The sequence below is a fragment of the Macaca fascicularis genome, chromosome 3 (assembly GCF_037993035.2).
Source record: "Macaca fascicularis isolate 582-1 chromosome 3, T2T-MFA8v1.1".
Lineage (NCBI taxonomy): Eukaryota > Metazoa > Chordata > Mammalia > Primates > Cercopithecidae > Macaca > Macaca fascicularis.
The window spans coordinates 106,694,083-106,710,430 of NC_088377.1; the positions used below are offsets into that span (position 1 = coordinate 106,694,083).

The following is a 16,348-nucleotide window of genomic DNA, read 5'->3' on the forward strand; positions in this document are numbered from 1 at the left end:
GAGCCCGAGGCAGGTGGATCACTTGGCATCAGGAGTTCGAGACCAGCCTGGCCAACATGGTGAACCCCGTTTCTACTAAAAATACAAAAATTAGCCAGGTGTGGTGGCACATGCATGCAATCCCAGCTACTCGGGAGGCTGAGGCAGAAGAATCGCTTGAAGCCGGGAGACGGAGGTTGCAGTGAGCTGAGATTGTGCCATTGCACTCCAGCATGGACAACAAAGCAAGACTCCATCTCAAAAAAAAAAAAAAAGAACCATGAACTTTTAAACATTCACACTGAGGTACAACTGTATATAGTAAAGTGCACAAAACTCAAGTGTATAAACTCAACACCTTGGTGCATGTTTATGCCCATGTAACCCACCACCCAGAGCAAGAAATAGATCCGTTCCCCAGTAAGATCTCTCAGGCCCCTTTCTATTCTGTACCCCACAAAGTAAGCACTATTTTATTTATTTTTTTTTTCTGGAGACAGGGTCTCTGTAGCCCAGGTTGGAGGGCAATGGTGCTATCTGAGGTCACTGCAACCTCTGCCTCCCAGACTCAAGTCGTCCTCCCACTTCAGCTTTGTATTTTTTGTAGAAACAGCGTTTCACCATATTGCCCAGACTGAACTCAAACTCCTGGACTCAAATAATCCACCCACCTCTGTCTCCCAAAGTGCTGGGATTACAGGTGTGAGCCACTGTACCTGGCCCTAAAGTAAGCACTAGTCTTACCTCTAGCATCATATACCATGATAATAAAATGATGCCATTGTTTATTGTAATGCATATAATAAATTATTATAACAAAAATATTGCAAATATTTTAATTTTACTATACAAATTGCTTTCAGTTATATTGCAATTTTCTTTTTCTTATTTATTTATTTATTTTTTTAATTAGAGATGGAGGTCTGGCTATTTTGCCGAGGCTGATCTCGAACTCCTGGCGCCAAGCAATCTTCCCACCTTGGGCCTTCAAAGTGCTGGGATTACAGGCATGAGGCACCATGCCTGGCCTATTATCTCTTTAAAACAATATATCCATAGAATATTTATTAAGTTCTGCCGGGGCGTGGTGGCTCACGCCTATAATCCCAACACTTTTGGAGGCCGAGGCAGGTGGATCACCTGAGGTCAGGAGTTCAAGACCAGCATGGCCAACGTGGATGAAACCCCATCTCTACCAAAACTACAAAAATTAGCCAGGTATTGTGGCCCATGCCTGTAGTCCCAGCTACTCGGGAGGCTGAGGCAAGAGAATCATTTGAACCCAGAAGGTGGAGATTGCTGTGAGCTAAGACTGACACTGCACTCCAACCTGGGCAACAGAGCAAGACTCTATCTCAGAAAAAAAAAAAAAGAAGGAGAATATTTATTAAGTTGCTTCAAAGTTTTTAATGCTGGGGCATTACAAAGAAAACTAAAATTAGGAGTATGCTAATCAATTTGTTCAAATGTCTCTTCAATCTATCATAGCTAGAAAACATGCTTTATGGAAATATTTGATGGTTATTTGTACATGAATCATCTCATTTATGAAATTTATGTAAACTTTTTTGTTTCTTTGCTCTAATTTCTGCATATTTTATTTGAATGTCATCTTGTTCAATATGTTTTGTTTTAGAACTATTTTCTCTTCCCTAGAAACAGACTCAGAAAAAAAGAACTATTTTCTCTAAAATTTAAAAAAAGTTTTCTCGAAAGTGAAACTTGGATATGTAAGGTTTTTCTCCTAAAGCTTTGCTAATATTAGTAATAGGAATGAATAGGAATTAATGACATTAGAAATAGTAATACCAAATAACTGTGACTAGTGCAACTTCAAAATAAATTTCGTTCTCCCAGAAAGCTCACAAATTGCTCTACGCTTAAAAATCTTCTTTTTTGTTTCACTTTTCTAGTGCATTGTATATCTTGTCTAAATTAAATCCAATTATGTTAACAAAATTTAATAAACATTTTCCTCATGTGTTCAAAAGTGATTTTGTCTGTGCTTCATCATGGTGTTTAGTGTTTGGGCAGATCAAGAATACTGTATTTCGGCCAGGCATGGTGGCCTGTAATCCCAGCACTTTGGGAGGCCAAGGCAGGCGGATCACTTGAAGCCAGGAGTTCTAGACCAGCCTGGCCAACATGACGAAACCCTGTCTCTACTAAAAATACAAAAATTAGCTGGGCATTCTGGCATGCACCTGTAATCCCTGCTACTGGGGAGGCTGAGGCATGAGAATCGCCTGAACCTGGCAGTGGAGACTGTAGTGAGCTAAGATCGTGCCACTGCATTCCAGTCTGGGTGACAGAGCGAGACTCTGTGTCAAGAAAAAAAAAAAAAAAAAAGAATATTGTATTTAGTCTTTGATTTGTTCCAGAGAATATCATTGCTATTGGCTGATTAACATCCAACAAATTCGAAGTGGCATCAGTGATTTCAAGAATGTTTCTGGATTTTTGGCTAAAATTATAGCATGTATACTTTATTTTAGCAAGGCCTTTATTGTAGGCTTTATTGTGTTTGGGGTGGAGGATATCACAAAGTTACAGACACACACTACAAGTGCCATATGTGCATCTATAAAAGAATTTACTGGTAGAGCACACATAGTCCCCTGAACTCTTGCTATTTCATAACACAGGCCTGGCCTAGATGTCCTTTTTTTTTTTTTTTGACATGGAATCTCGCTTTGTCACCCAGGCTGAAATGCAGTGACACAATCTTGGCTCACTGCAACCTCTACCTCCTGGGTTCAAGCAATTCTCCTGACTCAGCCTCCCAGGTAGCTGGGATTACAGGCGTGCACCACCATGCCCAGCTAATTCTTGTATGTTTAGTAGAGATGAGGTGTCACCATGTTGGCCAGGCTGGTCTCAAGCCCCTGACCTCAAGTGATCCACCCACCTGGGCCTCCCAAACTGCTGGGATTACAGGCATGAATCACCGTGCCTGGCCCTGGCCTAGATGTTCTGAATGCACCTTGGCCACAGTCTCTGGGGCCAGCCTAAGGCAAAAGACTAGACATGCCATGAACAGCAGTCAAGAAGACAGGACCTTGCCTCCTCACTGTTACATACTTATCAATTTTTGAACTAAAAGTGAGTGGGGACAACCTAGTTTCTCCAAGAAAGAAAAAAATGTATATACCAAGGGATCTCAGGTCCAGGAAGAACACCAAGGCTAGAGTGACACATCAAGGGTCTTGGGAACAGCCCTGAAGAATCTCGACCTCCTGGGAATATTAGCATCAGCCAGTGGCCTAGCTGTCCCTCTGCAGACAAGCTCAGTCCTGATGAGCCAGCTCCCTGCTAAGCTACCAAAGGAGGGAAAGAAATGCACTTTCAGGGCCATCCAGACTTCTTAGCTGACTGGCTTTGGGCAATCTTTTGAATCAATACTTAAAACCAAAAAATGTTTTCTCACTTTGTGACTTAAGCCAAAAGCCTGAACTTTTTTTTTACAGCCGGTATAAAATCAATGACGCATTCCTTAATTTTCTACTTCTTTGTGGATTTTTTTGGTAGTTCAAATATTTGTTTATATATAATTATTCAACATGACTTTCTATAATCTAGTTGAAGTGAATAATGTAAATATTTCTATTTTTATTTTGTATATGATTTCTTTTCTCAGTTTATTAACCATTATTATTATTTTGAATTATTTTGAATTTTCATCCTGGACAGTGAATGTTATTTATCTGTCTTAAATGTTTAGCCATTCAAAATAATTATTATTTTGGATTATTTTGAATTTTTATCCTGGACAGTGATTGTTATTTTTCTGTCTTAAATGTTTAGCTTCTATTTTCAAAATAATTTATTCTAAACCTAGAAAGGTCACACTGTTTTCTGTAAACATTGTGCTGTTAAAATAATATTGGGCAGGCATGGTGGCTGCCACTTACTATCTGGCATTTTGGAAGGTCAAGGCAGGTGGATTGCTTGAGCCCAGAAGTTTGACATTAGCCTGGGAAACAGGAAAATCCCATCTCTACAAAAAATAAACAACTTGCCAGGTGTAGCAGAATGCACCTGTGGTCCCAGCTACTTCGGGGGCTGAGGCAGAAGAATCATTTGAGCCTGAGAGGTTGCAGCTGCAGTGAAGTATGATCAAGCCTCTGCACTCCAGCCTGGGCAACAGAGCCAAAAGCTATCTCAAAATAAATAAAGGCAATCATCCATCTCACTAAAAAAAAAAAAAAAAAAGAATATGTGGTCAAAATAGTTTAAATGAAGTGGAATTTTAAATCTAGTTTTCTGGCCGGGCGCAGTTGCTCACACCTGTAATCCCAGCATTTTGGGAGCCAAGGTGGGCAAATCACTTGAGGTCAGGAGTTAGAGACCAACCTGGCCAACATGGTGAAACTCCATCTCTATTAAAAATACAAAATTTAGCCGGGTGTGGTGGCATGCACCTGTAATCCCAGCTACTTGGGAGGCTGAGGCACAAGAATTGCTTGAACCCGGTAGGTGGAGGTTGCAGTGAGGTTTGTGTGTTGCAAATACAGTGTTAATTTGTGAGTAACCTGAATTGGAACACCGAGAGAAGCAAAGAGATGGATCCCCAGCACTACTGAGAAAAGATGCTTCATTGTGTGAGACTCTAATGTATTTGTAGCATCTGAGAGGAAGGATTTGTCAAGTTCTGTAATTAATTTATTTTATCCCTTACCTGAGTTTTTTTTTTTTTTTTTTTTTTTTTTTTGCCATTCAAGTGTTTTCTATGCTCCAAAGCAGTGCCCATCTCCAAGGCTGGCAACAGTACAACCTAAAGACCTTTGCAACATTCTAATTCAGCCCCCCTTTTTAAGGACATAGAGCAAGATATATGGATGCATTGCCCTGGAGCCTGAATAACATCAGTCCAACAAAGAATATGCAGGGTCACAGGTCAGGCTGTGCCACCCCTAAATATCAAGTCAGTGGCCAGGGTGCCCATGTACTTTTTATGTCATTGTGATACACCAAGAATTCTGAAGAGCAGAGGCCCCTCTTGTCCAGGTCTAAGGTACTGCCTTTATGTTGCTTCTTGTTTGCTACAAACAAAAATATGATGAACATCCTTATTTCTGTCTCCCTGATTGTCAAGAAGGGTTCCTCTGGGATATATTCTCAGGAGTCAAATTGTTGTAGAGGGTCATAGAGTACACACATTCTTAACATCACTGAGTATTGCTCTGTTGGACAGCTCTGCTACCTTACACTGCTGATAATACATTAAATATTTTCTTTTTCTCTTTTGTTTTTATGGTTGCTTTTTTTTTTTTTTCCCGAGACAGGGTCTCACTCTGTCACTCAGGCTGGAGTGCAATAGTGTGATCATAGTTCACTGTAATCTCAAACTCCTGAGCTCAAGTGATCCTCCCACCTCAGCCTCCCTAGCAGGTACACACCACCATCTCCAGCTATTATTTTTATTTTTTATAGAGACAGGGTCTCACTACGCTGCCTAGGCTTATATTTTGAATTCAAATATATCATTTTCTTTTCTCTTTTTGTTTTATTTTGAGACGTAGTCTCACTCTGTCGCCTAGGCTGAAATGTGGTGGCACGATCTCGGCTCACTGCAACCTCTGCCTCCTGGGTTCAAGTGATTCTCTTGCCTCGGCCTCCCGAGTAGCTGGGACTACAGGTGCCTGCCACCATGCCCAGCTAATTTTTGTATTTTTAGTAGAGACGGGGTTTTACCATGTTGGCCAGGATAGTCTCGATCTCCTGACCTCGTGATCCGCCCGCCTCGACCTCCTAAAGTGTTGGGATTACAGGCGTGAGCCACCGCGCCTGGCCCGAAATATATCATTTTCAAAACCAAAATGGTATTGTTCTCAACTTACTGTTTCACAATTTGAATTCTGCATTTGTCTAGTTTGATATTGATGCATTGGCTAAGCACTTTATAAGCAAAGTTATCTAACCAGTAACCACTCATTTGTACTAGCGTCTGATCTATATTTCTGCCTCCTTTACCCAAGTGGTACATTTGCTCATTTGCTTGCCAGAGCACAGACTTCAGCAAATTAATAGGAATTGTTTCAAGGCAGGTGGAGCAAGATGACTGAAAAGAACCCTCCAGCAATCGTCCTTGCACAGGAACCTCCAACTGGACAAATCTCCACGCAAGAAACCACCTTCGCAAGAATTAAAAAATCAGAGGAGCAATCATAGTACCTGGTTTTAGCATAATAACAAGAAAATACACATTGAAAAGGGTACAAGGGACAGTCTCACATTGCCGATACCACTCCTCCCTTAACTCCAAGCAGCTAAAGCAGCTTGTAGGAAGAATTTGTGTGCTGAAGGGGTGGGTGGGGAAGGAAAGGGTGGTAAGGCCTGAATAAATGTTAGTGGCAGCCAGGCTATAGGGACCTCGGTCTTTGTGTGACCCCTGGTGATGCACTGGTCAGGAGGCTATGTTCTTGGGGTGTAACCTAGCATAACACCAGCTGTGATGGCCACAGAGGTGCCCGTATCATCCCTCCCCCAACTTCAGGCAGCTCAGTGCTGAGAGAGACTCCTTCTATTTGGGCATTTGGGTGAAAAAGAGGAAAATGAATGAGGGACTTTCCCTTGGAACTCAGGGATTTCTCCCTGATCATTCCCACATCCATCTGGGCTGGGTTATCTAGGAGGCTGCAAGAGAGTGACAGCATAACTGGGCTTAGGGTGCCCTCTGGTGCTGAAATGGCTGCGGTGACCATAGACAAGAACTCAATAGTTCCTTTTGAATCTTTTGAAGGCCCTCTGAAGGACAGAAACAAACTAAGTCAGACTGTGAGAACTGGAATAAATACCTACCTCTCCAATGCCTGGACATCGATGAATGTCCACAAGTGTTAAGAACATTAAGAACAAAACCGGGCGCAGTGGCTCATGCCTGTAATCCCAGCACTTTGGAAGACCAAGGCAGGCAGATCATGAGGTCAGGAGTTCGAGACCATCCTGGCCAACGTGGTGAAACTCCGTCTCTACTAAAAATACAAAAATTAGCTGGATGTGGTGGTGCACGCCTGTAATCCCAGCTACTCAGGAGGCTAAGGCAGGAGAATTGCTCAAACCTAGGAGGGAGAGGTTGCAGTGAGCCAAGATAATGCTATTGAACTCCAGCCTGGACAACAGAGTGAGACTCCATCTCAAAAAAAAAAAAAAAAAAAGGAACATTAAGAATAAATATGACCTCACCAAACTGACTAAATAAAACACCAATGACTGACCGTGGAGAGATAGAGACATATGACTTCTCAGACAGGGAATTCAAAATAGCTATTTTGAGGAAGCTCAAAAAACTTCAATAAAACACAGAGAAGCAATTCTAAAATTTATCAAAGTTAACAGAGATTGAAATAACTTTTTAAGCACAGAAATCTTGGAGCTGAAAGGTGCAATTGACAAGTTTAAAAATGCATCAAGTGTGTCAGCAGAAGAACTGATCAAGCAAAAGAAAGAATTTGTGGCACATATACACCATGGAATACTATGCAGCCATAAAAAAGGATGAGTTTGTGTCCTTTGTAGGAACATGGATGCAGCTAGAAACCATCATTCTCAGCAAACTATCACAAGAACAGAAAACCAAATACTGTATGTTCTCACTCATAGTGGGAATTGAACAATGAGATCATTGGACACAGGAAGGGGAACATCACACAGCGGGTCCTGTTGTGGGGAGAGGTGGGGAGGGATTGTATTAGGAGATATACCTAATGTAAATGATGAGTTAATGGGTGTAGCACACCAACATGGCACATGTATACATATGTTACAAACCTGCACGTTGTGCACATGTACCCTAGAACTTAAAGTATAATTAAAGAAAAAAAAAGAAAAGAAAAAGAAAGATTTTGTGAGCTCAAAGGCTATTTGAAAATACACAGAGGAGAAAAAGGAAAAAATGAAAAAACACTTAAAGATACAGAAAATAGCCTCCAAATAGCAAATCTAAGAGTCATTGACCTAAAAGAGAAAGTAGAGAAAGAGATAGGGATAGAAGATTTATTCAAATAAATAATAATAGAGAAGTATGCAAATCTTGAGAGAGATATTAATATCCAGGTATAAAAAGGTCAAAAATCACCATGGAGATTCAATTAAAATTAGACTCTCCAAAACATATAATACTGTCTCAAAGGACAAGGACAAGGAAAGGATCCTAAAAAGCAGCAAGGAAAAAAAAAAAAAAGTAACACATAAAGGAGATCCAATATGTCTGGTAGCAGACTTTTCAGTGGAACGCTTGCAGGACAGGAAGGAATGATATGACATATTCAAAGTGAAGGAAAAAAACTTTTGACTGAAAATACTGTTTCCAGCAAAGCTATCCTTTCCATATGAAGGAGAAATACTTTTCCAGACAAACAAAAGCTGAGAGAATTTATCACCATCAGGTCTGTCTTACAAGAAATCCTAAAGGAAGTTCTTCAATCTGAAAGAAAAGGAATGCTAATAAGCAACAAGAAATTACCTGAAGGTATAAAACTCACTGGTAAAAACAAGTACATGGACAAATTCAGAATACTCTAAAACTGTGATTGTAGTGTAGAAACCACTCATGCTTTAAGTATAAAGGTTAAAAAACAAATATATCAAAAATAATAACTACAGCAATTTATTAAGTAGAAGACACTATAAAAAGATATAAATTTATACATCACACAGACCAATGGGAAAGAGAAATTATTTTAAAATTTAAAAATTAAGATAAAGGCTGGGCGTGGTAGCTCATGCCTGTAATCCCAGCACTTTGGGAGACTGAGGCAGGTGATCACCTGAGGTTAGGAGTTCCAGACCAGCCTGACCAACACGGTAAAACCCTGTCTCCACTAAAAATACAAAATTTAGGCCAGGCACGGTGGCTCACGCCTGTAATCCCAGCACTTTGGGAGGCCAAAGCGGGCAGATCACGAGGTCAAGAGATCAAGACCATCCTGGCCAACATGGTGGAACCCCGTCTCTACTAAAAATACAAAAAATTATCTGGGCGTGGTGGTACACGCCTGTAGTCCCAGCTATTCTGGAGGCTGAGGCAGGACAATCTCTTGAACCTGGGAGGCAGAGGTTGCAGTGAGCCGAGATTGCACCACTACACTCCAGCCCGGGTGACAGAGTGAGACTCTGTCTCAAAAATATATATATAACAAAAATCAGCTGGGCATGGTGGCAGATGCCTGTAATCCCAACTACTTAGGAGGCTGGGGCAGGAGAATCACTTGAACCCAAAGGCAGAGGGTGCAGTGAGCTGAGATTGTCCCATTGCACTCTAGCCTGGGCGACAGAGCAAGACTCTATCTCAGAAAAAATAATAATAATAAGATAAAAAAATATAAATTGAGACCACAAAAAATGAAAATGTGAGAGGACTGCAGTAAAAGTATAGACTTTTTTAGTTTTGTTTTAGCTATTTTTTTCTTTACAAAGTTGTCATCAGTTTTAAATGACTTCTTATAACTATAGGATTCTTTTGTAACCCCCATGGTAACCACAAAACAAAAACCTATAATGGGCACACAAAAAATAAAAGCAAGACGGTGAACCACACTACCAGAGAAAATAACCACAAAGGAAGACAGTAAGAAAGAAGAATTAGAAAACAACTAGAAAACAGGTAACAAAATGACCGTAGGAAGTCTTTTTTTTTTTTTTTTTTTTTTTTTTTTTTGGAGGAAGTCATTTTATTCAAAAGTTTTACATATTCATTCAGGCCAATAAATGTTTCAATAACTTTTTACATGCCAGGCACTATGCTAAGTAATTAGGTTAACATAAGTGAGACAAACTGACGTGGTGCTTTGCCGTCATGGGGTTTACAATCTTGTAAAAAGACAGGATTAAATCAAATAATCATACAAATAAGCACAAGCCTTGGTAACTGTTACAAAATGTAGGGTACATGAGGGCATGTAACAATTGACAAAGCAATGTTTTTACCGTAAATGGAAGGAATAGAAGTGGGTGATGAGAAAGAGATTTCTGTATCAAGGAAACAGCAAGGGCAATCTCTCTGAGGAAGGACACATGATGGCACATTGCATATTCAGATGCCAACCCTGCAAGACCAGATTGCTATTTACACCTGCAATTACAAACCAAATTACACAGTGCATGGCATACTACAAGAGTATTCAAATGTCTACTCAACATCTCATTTGGGATATCTCACAGGAACTACAAATTTGGTGTTTCTTGACCTAAAATCATCTTCCACTTTTATACCAATACTTTTACAGTATTTTCTATTGTAAAGAAAGCCCCCAACTTTTTCCAGGTGCGCAGACCTCTTAAATGCCCTCACCACCTCCTTTCCCATACACCCACATCAGTTTACCTCTAATTTTATCATGAACAACCTTTCAAATCCATTCAAGGTCTCTGGCTTTTTCTATTGCCACTTTCTGCAGTATCTCTCAGAATGGTTACCATGTGAGATTTCTACCCTCTAAATGTGCCATCATGTGTCCTTCCGTAGGAAGTCTTTACCTATCAATAATAGCATTGGATATAGATGGACTAAACTCTCCAATTAAAAAACATAGACTGGTTGAATGGATAAAAATAAAAAGAATAAACTACATACTGCCTACAAGAAACTCACCTCACCAGCCGGACACAGTGGCTCACACCTGTAATCCTAGCACTTTGGGAGGCCGCGGCAGGTGGATCACGAAGTCAGGAGATCAAGACCATCCGAGGTAACACGCTGAAACCCCCGCTCTACTGAAAATACAAAAAATTAGCTGGGCACGGTGGCAGGCACCTGTAGTCCCAGCTACTCGTAAGGCTGAGGCAGGATAATGGAGTGAACCCAGGAGGCAGAGCTTGCAGTAAGCCGAGATTGTGCCACTGTACTCCAGCCTGGGCGACAGAGTGAGACTCCATCTCAAAAAAATAAATAAATAATAAATAAAATAAAAAAGAAACTCACCTCACCTATAAAGACACACATAGATTGAAAGTGAAGGATGGAAAAAAATATTTCATGCAAATGAAAACCAAAACAGAGCAGGAGTAGCTATCATTACATCAGATAAAATAGACAAAGTCAAAAACTGTAAAAAGAGATAAAGAAGGTCATTATATAATGATATAGGGGTCAACTCAGCAAGAGGATATACGGTTGCAAATATATATGCATCCAACACTGAGGCATCCAGATATGTAAAGCAAAAATCCTTCGAGCTAGAGAGAGAGACAGACCTAAACACAAGAATAGTAGAACATTTCAACACCCCACTTTCAAAACTAGATAGATCTTTCAGACAGAAAAATCAACAAAGAAACCAAAATTAGGCTGGGTACGGTGGCTCACATCTGTAATCCAGCACTTTTGGAGGCCAAAGTGGGTGGATCACTTGAGGTCAGGAGTTCGAGACCAGCCTGGCCAACATGGCGAAACCCTGTCTCTACTAAAAACACAAAAATTAGCTGGACGTGGTAGCAGGTGCCCGGAATCCCAGCTACTCAGGAGGCTGAGGCAGGAGAATTGCTTGAACCCAGGAGGCGGAGGTTGTAGTGAGCTGAGATCATGCCACTGCATTCCAGCCTGGGCAACAAGAGCAAGACTCCATCTCAAAAAATAAAAAAAATAAAAATAACAAAACCACAACAACAACAACAACAACAAAACAAAAAGCTTTGATGAAATAAATGGAAGAGGACATTAAAATAGAAAAATATTTTATGCTCATAGATTAGAATATTGTTAAAATGACAATACTTCCTAAAACAATTTACAGATCAATGTAATCCCTATCAAACTACCAATGACATTCTTCACAAAAATAGAAAGAGCAATCCTAAAATTTATATGGAACCACAAAGACCCCAAATAACCAAAGCAATCCTGAACAAAAATAGAGGAATCACACTACATGACTTCAAAATTTATTACAAAGTATAGTCACCAAAACAGCACGAGGTACTGGCATAGAAACAAACATATAGACCAGTAAAACAGAATAGAGAACCCAGAAATAAATCCACACATTTGCAACAACTCATTATTGAGAAAGGCACCAAAAACATACAATTGGGAAAGGACAGTCTTTTCAATAAATGGTACTGAGAATACTAGATAACTCTATGTAAAAGAATGCAACAAGACCTATGTCTCTCACTATTCATTAAAATAAATTGAAAATGGATTAAATAGTTGATTCTAAGACCTGAAACTATGAAACTACTGGAAAAAAACTTTGGGGAATTGCTCCAGTACATTCATCTGGGCGAAGATTTTTTTTCTGTAAAACCTGAAAAGCACAAGTGACCAAAGCAAAACAGAAAACTGGATTATGTCAAGCTAAAAAGCTTCCGTAAAACAAAGGAAACCATGAACAATGTGAAGAGACAACTCACAGAGGCCAGGAGCAGTGCCTCACACCTGTAATCCCTGCACTCTGGGAAGCTGAGGCAGGCAGATTGCTTGAGCCTAGGAGTTTGAAATTAGCCTGGGTAACATAGCAAAACTTTGTCTCTACAAAAAATTACCCAGGCATGCGGGCACACATCTGTAGTCCCAGCTACCTGAGAGGCTGAGGTGGGAGGATCACCTGAGCCCAGAAGGCTGAGACTACAATAAGCTGAGATCACACCACTGCCCTCCAGCCTGGGCAACAGAGTGAGACCCTGTCTCAAAAAAAAAAAAAAAAAAAGCAGAGAGACAGAGAGATAATCCATGGAATGGAGGAAAATATCTGCAAACTATCCATCTGCCAAGGGACTAATAATCAGAATATGTAAGAAACTGAAACAGCTCAATAGCAAAAAGTAATAATCATCTGATTTTAAAATGGTCAAGGGATTTGAACAGACATTTCTCAAAAGAAGACATACACATAGCAAACAGGTATATGAAAAAAATGCTTAACGTCACTAGTCATCAGAGATATGCACATCAAAACCACAATGCAATATCATTTCACCATAATGAGACCCCGTCTCTATGTAAAAAAAAAAAAAGTTGGCCGGGCGCAGTGGCTCACACCTGTAATCCCAGTACTTTGGGAGACTGAGGCGGGCGGATCATGAAGTCAAGAGATTGAGACCATCCTGGCCAACATGGTGAAACCCCATCTCTACTAAAAATGCAAAAAGTAGCTGGGCGTGGCAGCACACACCTGGAGTCCCAGCCATTCAGGAAGCTGAGGCAAGGGAATCACTTGAACCTGGGAGGCGGAGGTTGCAGTGAGCTGAGATCATGCAGCTGCACTCCAGCCTGGCGACAGAGCAAGACTCCGTCTCAAACATTAATTAATTAATTAAATATGTAAAATAAATAAAACAAAAAATTAGCGGGGCATGGTTGTGGGTGCCTGTAGTCCCAGGTACTCAGAAGGCTGAAGCAGGAGGATTGCTTGAGCCTAGAAGTTTGAGGCTGCAGTGAGCTGTGATTGCGCCACTGCACTCTAACCTGGGTAAGTGCAGAATGAGACCCTGCCTCTATTTTAATTTTTTTTAATTAATAAAAAAGAATAGGCCAGGCACAGTGATGCCTGTAATCTTAGCACTTTGGGATGCCGAGGGGGGCGGATCACCTGAAGTCAATAGTTCGAGACCAACATGGCAAAACCCCGTCTCCACTAAAAATACAAAAATTAGCTGGGCACGGTGGCAGTGGCCTGTGATCCCAGCTACTCGGGAGACTGAGGCAGGAGAATCGCTTGAACCCGGGAGGTGGAGGTTGCAGTTAGCCAAGATCGCACCATTGTGCTCCAGCTTGGGCAACAAGAGTGAGACTCCATCTCAAAGAAAAAAAAAAGCCATTTTGGCCGGTGGCCATAAGAACATGCTGTGTGGCTGATAAGTGAAGGCAAGAGCTGATTTGGCCTCTGCACTCCCCTCCTCAAGGTGATCATTTTCTCCAGAAGAGCTGGATATTCTTTCGCACAGTTATAGCACACAAATTAATGAGAATTGCTATTGTCAACCATGACAAATGTAAACCTAAGAAATGTCAACGGGAATGCAAAAAGAGTTGTCCTGTAGTTCAGATGGGAAAAATGTGCAGAGAAGTTACACCCCAGAGCAAAGTTCTGAAACTCTTTGTATTGGTTGTGGTATCTGTATTAAGAAATGCCCCTTTGGTGCCTTATCAATTGACAATTTACCAAGCAACTTGGAAAAAGAAACCACACATCGATATTGTGCCAATGTCTTCAAACTTCACAGGTTGCCTATCCCTCGTCCAGGTGAAGTTTTGGGATTAGTTGGAACTAATGGTATTGGAAAGTTAACTGCTTTAAAAATTTTTTGCAGGAAAACAAAAGCCAAACCTTGGAAAGTATGATGATCCTACTGATTGGCAAGAGATTTTGACTTATTTCCGTGGATCTGAATTACAGAATTACTTTACTGAGATTCTAGAAGATGACCTAAAAGCCATCATCAAACCCCAATATGTAGATCAGATTCCTAAGCCTGCAAAGGGGACAGTGGGATCTATTTTGGACCGAAAAGACGAAACAAAGACACAGGAAATTGTATGTTAGCAGCTTGATTTAACCCACCTAAAAGAACAAAATGTTGAAGATCTTTCAGGAGGAGAGTTGCAGAGATTTGCCTGTGCTGTCATTTGCATACAGAAAGCTGATATTTTCATGTTTGATGAGACTTCTAGTTACCTAGATGTCAAGCAGCATTTAAAGGCTGCTATTACTCTACAATCTCTAATAAATCCGGATAGATATATCATTGTGGTGGAATATGACCTAAGTGTATTAGACTATCTCTCTGACTTCATCTGCTGTTTATATGGTATACCAAGTGCCTATGGAGTTGTCACTATGCCTTTTAGTGTAAGAAAGGGCATAAACATTTTTTTGGATGGCTATGTTCCAACAGAAAACTTGAGCTTCAGAGATGCATCACTTGTTTTCAAAGTGGCTGAGACAGCAAATGAAGAAGAAGTCAAAATGACGTGTATGTATAAATATCCAAGAATGAAGAAAAAATGGGAGAGTTTGAGCTAGCAATTGTAGCTGGAGAGTTTACAGATTCTGAAATCATGGTGATGCTGGGGGAAAATGGAATGGGTAAAACGACATTTATCAGAATGCTTGCTGGAAGACTTAAACCTGATAAAGGAGGAGAAGTACCAGTTCTAAATGTCAGTTATAAGCCACAGAAAATTAGTCCAAAATCAACTGGAAGTGTTCGCCAGTTACTACATGAAAAGACAAGAGATGCTTATACTCATTCACAATTTGTGACTAATGTAATGAAGCCTCTGCAAATTGAAAACATCATCAATCAAGAGGTGCAGACGTTATCGGGTGGTGAACTATAGCGAGTAGTTTTAGCCCTTTGTTTGGGCAAATCTGCTGATGTCTATTTAATTGATGAACCATCTGCATGTTTGGATTCTGAGCAAAGACTGATGGCAGCTTGAGTTGCCAAACGTTTCATACTTCATGCAAAAAAGACAGCCTTTGTTGTGGAACATGACTTCATCATGGCCACCTATCTAGCGGATCATGTCATCATTTTTGATGGTGTTCCATCTACTAAGAACACAGTTGCAAACAGTCCTCAAACCCTTTTGGCTGGCATGAATACATTTTTCTCTCAGCTTGAAACTACATTCAGAAGAGATCCAAGCAACTATAGGCCATGAATAAATAAATTTAATTCAATTAAGGATGTAAAACAAAAGAAGAGTGGAAACTACTTTCTCTTGGATGATTAGATTGAATTTGAGAATATTGATAAGCCACTTACTAAAAAGAATATTTACTAGAATTTTTGTCATATAAAACTCAAATCAGGATTTTATCCCCCACATACTCTGGAGCTTGATTTTATGCCCCACATACTCTGGAATTTACTGAATATAACATCAAAGCCAGTAGGGTTCTAACTTGTAGTCGAAACACAAAAAAATGCCACTTTTCTGTTCCTGATGAGGCCCTTTTATGCATAATATTCTAAAGTCATTTCAAGCTATACAAATTACCTCCAAGTTTTCATGATGTATGGGAAGATTTTCAGTAGGTATATTATATTCACATACCAAACGCTGACCAGTGTTGCTCCGTTTTTTAAATCTTGAACAGGGTTTCTGTATTTACCTGGTTTGCCAAGTATGCCAGTGTAATGAAACTGCCCTCATTTTAAAAGCTGGTTAGAGATTTCACTGACTGGCATTTGATAAATAAACCTCAGGATTATGTTTGTTATTTGTTTACAGTCTTTGCCCTATATTATCAGTACACGGCTTCCGAGGAAGACTGCATACTATAAAACACCACTAGTGCAAAAATACGTGTTTTAAAATTGTTTTTCATCTTTTTTGGTGCTTTTGAATATGTTTAGCAGAAACCAATTCTGTTCCCTTCCTCCCAAAAAAACCCTAACTTTACTCTGAATTTTTTAGCTT

General features: G+C 40.1%; 1 pseudogene; it reads left to right on the forward strand.

The window, feature by feature from the left end:
• The first annotated feature begins 6,666 nt into the window (after positions 1-6,666).
• On the forward strand, positions 6,667-15,658 carry LOC102122756 (ATP-binding cassette sub-family E member 1 pseudogene; annotated as a pseudogene).
• Positions 15,659-16,348: the final 690 nt, after the last annotated feature.